The following is an 8,284-nucleotide window of genomic DNA, read 5'->3' on the forward strand; positions in this document are numbered from 1 at the left end:
CTGATGCTGCTTCTTCCCGGGGCAGTCCCAGTTAAAGATACTGAGTCCTATTGGATTTCCTGGCACCCCAAACAACGCATAGCTCTTCTGTGGCCTGATACAACATCTGACTGACACAGGGAACACAGGCAATGGCTACAGGGGAATGGCCTCTTTCCTAAATACAAGGGCCTGATTACAAGTATAGGTGAAAATTATCACACCTGGTTAATAACGATCCCACGGGGTTCCTTATTTGCCAGGTACGATAAATAGCACCTATTCCGAGTTTCTGGGCAATAGCATCCAGATTTTGGTGTTTAATTAACCAAAATCATCCTGGTAGGTAAATACTGCATGCTTTTTTTTCCCTGTTAAATTTTGTCAGATTGGACTTGCTGAAATTTAATGAATGTTAAGTATTTACCATCCAATAGTTATCGGATGTGTTAAATACCTTCAAACTCATAATTCCAACCCATGCGTAAACCGGGTTTTATGCATAGGTCAGAATGTAATGAGAAACTTGAAATCGGGGCCTATGTATACTAACTTTGGACTGATCTAGAATGTGGATGATGTTTCCATAAGGCAATGGCTGAAGGAGGCTTACTCAAAGCCGCTTGTTGTTGGTATAATAATAACAACAATATTAACAATAACAACAATAATATTAATCATCATCATAATTCTATTATTACGAGAGGCTGTCAGACATCTAAAGTCACGTCTAAACCAGACTAGGAATGTAAATTGGCGTAATATTTGGTTTTCTGTAATTGATGTGGTTACCAATAAAGAATTATAAATACAACAAATAAACATGTACAAAAATTAAACCATAGTATCTGTTTCCATGCAAAATAGATGAAGAATAAAATAGTTGCTTGAAGGTTTGTCTCTGAAAAAGGTCAGGAGCATCAGGAGACTATGAAATAAAAAAAAAACACTGTGCAGGGAAATTTAAAGGAAGCAAAAAACCACGTGAGTTTTGCAGTTTTTTTTAATTATGTTGAATATATAAAGTATTTCACTGTTGGAAAAGGGGGCAATGTTCAATAAATGTCTGTGAGTGTGATACTTCAGTTCAGTCTCAGGACACTCACTACCAATCATTAGAAGATTCAGGTTAATTCAACTGTGGTAGCATGTGTATTTATTCTAGTTTGGAGTCCTTAAGCACCAGGTATGGTACCAGGTCTGTGGCCAGTGGACACTTTGTAGACCATTCACATCCAGGCTAACCTCAATATATAAAGATAAAATAACTGACAGGTGGCTATGCTATACGCTTGCACATCAAACCAATCATATAGGGTAGTGAATAAATGTCAAGCCTCACAAGCAAAATAAAAACCAAAATAAGTCCTTTCGGTGGTGCTCACATGGGGACAGCACCCAGCCACCTAGGGTGCAAATTACTGTGCTGTGTATCAGTCCAGACAACTTGACAACAAAGCACCAATGTTCACACTAGTGTGTGCGTCAGTGCTTTGTCGTCTAACCTCAATATTTGCCAGATGAACTCCCCAATGACATGACACCCCTGTGCCAGCTTGGAGTCGGTGGGCACACCATCACTACCTGGTCTGCCAGATACAGATCTTGTGCCTTTATCCAATCTCAGATACCTATAGGAGATATAAACCCACAGAGCCCATCAATTGGGAAACTTCTCTCCCTGCTAAGCAAGGCACACAATACAATGAGATCTCTTCAACATACCTGTGAAGTTGGGCCACAAGTACCCCTTCAGAAAGGCCACTTTACAAGTTCCAGTCAAGTATCGCAGTATCTTCTTGGCATATACACGTTGCAAAAAATGCACTGCATACAGAAGAGAAGTGGTCTCTGATCTGCTTTCCCAAAAGCAGCTCTCTCGCAAATATCAGACAATCATTGTACATGCATGTGTTTCTTAATTACTGGCCCATCATGCGCCAATTTATTTCCCTCACTTTGCACCTGGACACAGCATTTTGTGTGTGCATCTCCTGGAAAGAACTGGTATCCATTCTCTGATTTTCTTCTTTCAATGAAGCATCTTCTGAGAACTTTGATTTCATGTATTAACAGTGTATGACTTTCCAGTAGATGCTATATCATCTAGGCAACCCTGCAATGAATTGAGCACCAAAGGCAAGCTGTCTCCAGAAAATATTTGGGCCTTTGCTCAGTATTTAAACCGGTAGCTCTAGATGGTGGCCATAAATGTCCCACTAGTGTGTTCATACCATTATAGTTCACAGGACTGCTTTTCAAGGGTAATCAAAGATACCTTCTCCTTCTCTGTATTACCATTGATGATCAGTTTTGTCAATTATATCTTTCATGTCGACCATCAGTAACATCAGTAGCACCTGATCGTGTTCCCATGAAGAAGGTTTAGTGTTTCTGCTAGTGGTAAAAAGTGACTTGGGAGAGCCTTTCTTTCACCACATTGTATCCCACTTCGGCTAAGGAGTGGGTATCACAGGCACCAGATTATTGTTTTGGAGCACATCTTCAGGTTGGGCCTCCACATATGGGCTCAGGTATGTGCCCAGCCACCCAGGCATAGATGCAATCTACCCTCCAAGGTCAGACCTGCACAGATTGAGTTCCTAAGGTCTTTAATACCTGAGATGGTGCAGTTGAAGATCTCTGCAGCCCTGTGAGGGCTAACTAGTCAACTACAGGTGTCATGCTTTGATTGGCGCTGATTGGGCAACCGCCAAGGGGCTTTTACGGTACATCTCAAGTTATAATTTTCCAGTGTCCTCCTATGTCCCCTCTTGTCTTATCTTGTGGACCAAGCAAGTCTTTGGGGCAGACCCAAAGGGACATATGGAGGCTCCTGTCTGCTTACGTTTTTGTAGCATCCAACTGCGGTCGGCTCAGGTAAGCATGGTGAGGCAGGGCGCCTCCTGGGGGTAAGCTGACAGACGACGGAATGGGTATTATTTATTTATTTAATTATACCTATTCCGTCGTCGGTCGACTTGCCCCCCTTCCACCCTGCCCACCCCACCCCACTGCGTTAACCTGAGCCGGCCGCCGCTGGTAGCAGCTTCCTTGGGCTTATGGCTTTTACTCCTCCTGCAGCAGCAAGATGTCTACAGCTTAATAGGGAGTTTTTCCTCTGGACAATTGTTTGCTGGCTCTGAAATGGATTGGGGTAACTGTGGACTTCTTACACCATTGTCACAAGAGTAGATGGGTGGAGTGAAAGTCTCAATCCATAGTTAGTCATGGATATTGGTATACTGTAAATCCACTGCAGAAAATAGTGTTTATCCTGTCAACTGTGCCAGAAGGGTAATGGGGATACAAGGAGAAGTGCAGAAAAAATGCACGAGTGATAAAATAGTGATTTTGAGCAAAAGACCCAGGAAAGGGCAATTAACCAGAAGATGCGAGAAATGGGGAAGGGAGAATAGGCCAATATTTTACACCCTCTCTCAAGAATACACATTCACACTTCTGGTAGTATCCAGAGTCCATTCACCTAAGTTATCCAATTTCTTCTTACTGTAGCATGCAACTAGCTATATCAAAAGGTTTTTTAAAAACCATTTTAGCCTGTAGATGAAGCGGTGAACCTACAGACTGAGTTCATCTTGTGAATTCCTGGCATTAAAAAGGGCACTAGGCTTACCCTGTAGATTGATGATTACATCACCCTACAGGGACTGCTGTCAGACCCCTCATACTTCTTTCTAACCATTTCTAACCTTTCAGGGGTGGACCAAGCTTTCCTGCTTTTACAGTAAACTGCTAACATAGCTCCCAACTGCTGTTAGAGGTACATTCTACTATCCTAAGTATCTCCTTGTAGTTTCTCTTTGATTATACCTTGCTGTGGTTGAAAATCAATAACCACATGCCAACGGACAGTGAATGCACCATGGATCCAGGGCACATACAATGCCTGCCCTCAACTTTGTCATCCTGTGAGTCAGGCAACACTCTAGCAAGGTCTCAAGCTCCAGTCAAACCAGGATCCTCCTCCCAACCAACCCCACCAGAAAAAATTTCTAGAGGTGAAAATGGAAAATTAGTTCAGTCCATCCTTATTATAAGAGGAGTTTCTCCTACTTTGGAGTATTCAAGCTTTATATTTAACGCGTTTTTGCCTGATTCTGTGTCTCAGAAGTTAAGACTTTCTGTTACTAGAGGAAAGTCTTCACTACCAAGAAAACAGGTATTCTCTGGGGCAGCTGCACCACAATAAACTCTTCCCTTAAACCTTAGAAAGCTCACTCCTTATGCTACTTGAGATAATATCCAGAAATACATATATAAAAGCAATTATTAACTAAATGCTAGCATATTTCAAAGGACGACTACATCAATAATGAAAATGTTAACTGATCATCTTTTCAACTTTCATCGTATTTATTCTGTATAAAATCTCTTCACTGATACATCTCTTTACTATTGAAGGGTTCTTTAACTATCTTCAATTAATTCTTCCCTTTCCTATCTTGATACACCCCTTGTAAAAGTTTATGTGGTTATAAATAAAGCACCCGTATACCTCTCTGATCTGGGAGTAATATATAAATACTTAAAAATAAAGCAAATTGCCGCAATGCCACACTGCTTTAATCCCCTTTCCCAAATACCTCAGCTCACAGAACAAACCAACCATGCCATTTCCCTCTTTCCAGAGCCATGCGAACTCTAACCTTCTCATACAACTGTCATTCTTCTCAACAACAGTCTAAGTCAGTTCTCCCCTTCTTTCTGTACCCTCAGTACTCGTCTCAGTTTCCTCATCTCACTCACATGTAAATCTGCCTTTTATCTCACAACATTGTGCACCATCCTCTGCCCTCTGCATTTCCTGTCAACCAGCCATCTATCCTAATGTATCTACATATTTACCCTACCAACATATCTATTCATAGTTACTCCAGAGTAGGTTCTAGATAGCGGATTGCAGTAAAGAACTAAATAATTGCAGTGCACTGTACCTCAAGATGCGAGAAATATCACTCTATTCAAACCTGGCCATTTAATGTCCTTTTTCCAAGGGATGAAATACATTTGTCTCCATTTTAATTTCTCTCCCCCTGATCATCAAGACATTTCAGTGTATGGTGCTCTGAACAAGACATTTTATAGAGACCTGAAATTTAGCAATGAATCATCAGTAACTCTCATGAGCTCAGGAGGCGGGGCTGTGCAATCACCCAAGTCACAATTAAGCATTTTTTCAATGCTTCTGTATTTAAGAATAGTGACACCAGACAAAAGGCCTGTAATTATACTATATACAAAGTGGCATATTGTAAACATTATCATTAAAATTCTTACTCTGCAATTTGAAATGATAGTGTAAGGATCATGGCAGATATGCAGACTCCCGGGAGTGAGATAGGAATGATTTATTCTCTGAGGCCTCTATGGAAGGATTGTTCTTCATCTAAGTTGGTTCTTTTCAAATAATTCAATATATAAACATACTTGAGCAGCTTACGTTTATGGTCATCTAAGCCTTACAATTACTCCTTCTGAAGACCACCAACAAGGCTACAGTTTGGTAACTAATATCAGGGAGATCCTCCTAGAAAAGGATTATCACTTAATATAGTTAATTTAGTCAACCAAGAACACATTCCGCATTCTAGATCTTTAAATCTTTCCCCTTGACTTAATATAATGAAGAAGATGTTTGGTCAAAATGAAGATTTTTTTACTGGTCCAGGGTACACAATCAAGTTAAGTAAGACTAATACTTAAAAGGAGACTTTATTTGTCAATGAGTTTCATAATGTGTATCAGGTAGCCTTTGATACTCTCTCAAAAGACTTGGGATGTCTTAATTCTCTGTAAGAAAGCTTTTGACTGCCTGATAAACCGCAACAGTCTGTCTGAGTATATTAGGGCTGTCTAACAGCTTGATGTAAAAACTGCAGAACTTCTGCCCACTCACATAATTGTTCTCTTTCCTCATACCTGGGTGGGGGAATGTGACTTGATAGCCGGCCTGTCATTGGTTCTGCCACTTGTAACACCCTCTGGCAGTTAAAGCGTTGTCAGAAATGGTGACAGACTACCTACCCCATGTCAGGGGTGCTGCTCTGCCACCACTCTTAGTAGCACCACTTCTGTGCAAATCATTATCTATACCATGGTAATCGTACACATAATTGTGCAAAATTGTCCTTGATGCTATCAGAAAAACAAGCATTGGAATAGCCAATAGGTCTTGCTTTTGGGATCTTCTAAGTATTTAGTTATGCAGCACAATATCCTCAGTGCAACCACATCAACTGTTGTGTGGCTAAACACTTATAAGGTCCCAAAGGAGAGACCTATTGCCTATGCCAATGCTTGGTGTGGTTGTGTGTGTGTGGTTGTGTGTGGATGTGTGTATGTGTGTGTGGTTGTGTGTGTGGTTGTGCGGTTGTGTGTGTGGTTGGGTGGTTGTGTGTGTGGTTGTGTGTGTGGTTGTGTGTGTGTGTAGTTGTGAGTGTGTGGTTGTGTGTGTGTGTGGTTATGTGTGTGTGGTTATGTGTGTGGTTGTGTGTGTAGTTGTGTGTGTGTGGTTGTGTGTGTGGTTGTATGTGTGGTGGTTGTGTGTGTGGTTGTGCTTTTTGTGTGTTGTTGTGAGTGTGTGTGGTTGTGTGTGTGTGGTTGTGTGTGTGGTTGTGTGTGTGATTGTATGTGTGATTGTATGTGTGGTTGTGCGTGGTTGTGGTTGTGTGTGTGGTTGTGTGTGGTTGTGTGTGTGGTTGTGGTTGTGTGTGTGTAGTTGTGTGGTTGTGTGTGTGGTTTTGTGTGTGGCTGTGTGTCTGGTTGTGTGTGTGGTTGTGTGATTGCGGGTGCTGGTGCGGTTGTGGGTGTGTGTGGATGTGTGGTTGGGTGTGGTTGTATGTGTGGTTGTGTGTGTGGTTGTGTGTGTGTGGTTGTGGTTGTGTGTGTGGTTGTGTGTGTGGTTGTGTGTATGGTTGTGTGTGTGTGTTTGTGTGTGTGGTTGTGTGTGTGGTTGTGTGTGTGTGTGGTTGTGTGTGTGTGTGGTTGTGTGTGGTAGTGTTTGTGGTTGTGTGTGTGGTTGTATATAGTTGTGTGTGGTTGTGGTTGTGTGTGTGGTTGTGTGTGTGTGTGGTTGTGTGTGTGGTTGTGTGTGTGGTTGTGTGTGGTTGTGTGCGTTGTTGTGTGCGTGGTTGTGTGTGTGGTTGTGTGTGTTTGTGTGTGCGGTTGTGATTGTGTGTGTGGTTGTGGTTGTTTGTATGTGTAGTTGTGTGTGTGGTTGTGTGTGTGTGTGTGGTTGTGTGTGTGGTTGTGGGTGTGGTTGTGTGGTTGTGTGTGGTTGTGGTTGTGTGTGTGTGTGTGGTTGTGGGTGTGGTTGTGTGGGTGTGGTTGTGGGTGTGGTTGTGTGTGTGTGGTTGCGTGTGGTTGTGTGTGTGGTTGTGTGTGGTTGTGTGTGTGGTTGTGTGTGTGTGTGGTTGTGTGTGTGTGGTTGTGTGTGTGGTTTTGTGGTTGTGTGTGGTTGTGTGTGTGTGGTTGTGTGTGTGGTTGTGTGTGTGGTTGGGGTTGTGTGTGTGTGGTTGTGTGTGTGGTTGTATGTGTGGTTGAGTGTGTGGTTGTGTGTGTGTGATTGTGTGTGTGGTTGTGTGTGTGTGGTTGTGGTTGTGTGTGTGGTTGTGTGTGTGTGGTTGTGGTTGGGTGTGTGTGGTTGTGTGTGTGTGGTTGGGTGTGTGTGGTTGTGGGTGTGGTTGGGTGTGGTTGTGGTTGTGTGTGTGTGGTTGTGGGTGTGGTTGTGGGTGTGGTTGTGGTTGTGTGGGTGTGGTTGTTTGTGTGGTTGTGGTTGTGTGTGTGGGTGTGTGGTTGTGGTTGTGTGTGGTTGTGTGTGTGGTTGTGTGTGGTTGTGTGTGGTTGTGTGTGTGGTTGTGTGTGTGTGGTTGTGTGTGTGGTTGTGTGGTTGTGTGTGGTTGTGTGTGTGGTTGTGTGTGGTTGTGGGTGTGTGGTTGTGTGTGGTTGTGATTGTGTATGTGTGGTTGTGTGTGTGGTTGTGTGTGGGGTTGTGTGTGTGGGTGTGTGTGGTTGTGTGTGTGTCATTGTGTGTGTGGTTGTTGTGTGTGTGTGGTTGTGGGTGTGGTTGTGTGTTTGGTTGTGTGTATGTGTGTGGTTGTGTGTGTGGGTGTGGTTGTGTGTGTATGGTTGTGTGTGTGTGGTTGTATGTGTGGTTGTGTGTGTGGTTGTGGTTGTGTGTGTGTGGTTGTGCGTGTGGTTGTGCGTGTGGTGTGGTTGTGTGTGTGGTTGTGGTTATGTGTGTAGTTGTGTGTGTGGTTGTGGTTGTGTGTGTGACAGTAAT

Source organism: Triturus cristatus, chromosome 4_1, assembly GCF_964204655.1.
Source record: "Triturus cristatus chromosome 4_1, aTriCri1.1, whole genome shotgun sequence".
NCBI classification, from domain to species: Eukaryota; Metazoa; Chordata; class Amphibia; order Caudata; family Salamandridae; genus Triturus; species Triturus cristatus.